Here is a 2,011-nt window from a genome sequence, read left to right as displayed (position 1 = left end):
GTAGTTATTAAAAAACATCGCAATGTTTTTACAGCTATTAAAAAGCTTTGCTATCTACTGATCATTTGGAAACCTCTAATTCAATAGCTGCTAACACAGATTTCTTCATACCCTTCATACAACATATATTGTATTATCTACGATCGATAACACTCATATCATTGACCTGATGATTGGCCATTGATCTGACGACCTAACCATTGACCAACAAACAAGATACAGAATATTAATTGAATCATTCCCTATGGCTTGTCTGTGATTGAATGTCACGTCTGTCCCTGTGCCTCGTCTGTGTCTCAACTATATACATGCATATGTATATCACGTGTAAATATTGTAGAGATTTCTTTTATCGACATCATTGATCTTCAGTAGTTGAATTTTTGAATATATACATACTTGGCAATTAAAGTTTACAATGAAGTTATACATTAGAATATCAATGTAAACTTGTTTCTTATACGTTGCAATTTTATCCAGTGTACTTATGTTAAAATTGGGATGCATACGATAATAATAGAGATCTTTCTATTATTATAAAATTTACATGATGAAACTTATGTTGGTATTGATAATGAAACATATGATAATTATATATTTATATATCTATTTATTATCCAAAGTATATTTTGTAAAAAAAAATATTTGCCAGGTGTGGGGTTCGAACCCACGCTCCCAATCGGGAACCAGAACTTAAGTCTGGCGCCTTAGACCGCTCGGCCAACCTGGCAAGTTGATGAAGTCTTTCTCATTATGAAACATATTGTCTCAACAATTAATAAATGTTGCTCATTGTTTATTTTTATGAAATATAATAATAGATATATTCAGAAAGAGTTCAATCGTCATTTAATATAATATATTGATCATAACATAAATCTACAAATAAATATTTCAGTGAATAAGACTGTTATTGACAAAGACTCTTTTTTTCTTTTTCGCTCGTTCATCAAATCGAAGTAAATCCGCAAGGGAGAAAGCTTGTTACGATCTCTAATTTATTAATCATGGAATACACGAAAATAGTTTGTTGTAATTAATACTTAGTTGTCGTTCTTGCTGTCGTTGCTATTCTTATTTACAACAAACTTAAATCAGATACCTTTATTTCCGATTTATGAGTTTGTGCCAATCTCGTTTCGTAATCCCTTTGCATTGCTTTTTGAGAAACTCTACTATTTCTGATGACTTCGGATGGCTTTCATTAGTCTTCTAGTGTACTTTCTTATATCGATAAGTTAACAATAGCGATTTTTTTAAACAGATGATTTTGGAGTTTACGAGTCTCCAAATAACTAGCAGTTTTGTCTCTCTTCAATAATTTCTAACACACATACAGTGGTGTGAAAAAGGTTTTAGAACTTCTCTTCGCGTTACGATAGATAAAGAGATATGCACAGTACATATATCATGATCTGTAGATCTTTTCTATGATAACATATCTGCCATAAATTGTAGTATTTTCCTCTTTCTTTTACAAGGAAAAATGAACAAATTCGTACTTTTTTCGTTTTTCGTATTTTGCCAATAGTAACAATAAAAATGATTTATTTTGTACTTCCACTGTGCAGTAGAAGATCAGCTTGCATCACAAGTCAAATAGAACTGATGCTATGGCATCGTTTTCAATATGACATCTTCTTGAACTTGCTAAGAAATCTTTTTATCATAAGTACATTTTATGATAAGCTACACTTAATATTTAATTGATAGAATCGTACGTGAAAGAGCTCTTTACGTACCTAAATGTTCTTTATTTTTATTGTAACATAAAGGGAAGTTCCGAAAGCTTCTTCACGCCACTGTATACTGTATAAGAGAAACAATCCGAAATAGCAAGGAAGCAATGTAAGAAGAAGACCGAAGTGCGGTATTAAAAGCAAGGTATATAGTAGTACAGACTATATAACGACGAACATGAAGAGAATCATGATGTGAAGAAAAAGCACAGATATTATAAAAATAAGGAAGGATTGTTTGAAAGAAGTAAACGTGACAAAAATAATAAAAG

The 2,011-nt window shown here is 31.1% G+C and overlaps 1 non-coding gene across 1 annotated transcript; it reads right to left on the bottom strand.

The window, feature by feature from the left end:
* Window positions 1-646: 646 nt before the first annotated feature.
* Window positions 647-730, bottom strand: TRNAL-UAA. The gene has a single exon. It is a non-coding gene; the product is annotated as a tRNA-Leu (tRNA).
* Window positions 731-2,011: the final 1,281 nt, after the last annotated feature.

This window comes from Bombus terrestris, chromosome 1, assembly GCF_910591885.1.
Source record: "Bombus terrestris chromosome 1, iyBomTerr1.2, whole genome shotgun sequence".
Taxonomy (NCBI): Eukaryota; Metazoa; Arthropoda; class Insecta; order Hymenoptera; family Apidae; genus Bombus; species Bombus terrestris.
Note: the sequence above shows the minus strand (reverse complement) of the source record. Positions and strands in the feature narration are given on the sequence as shown.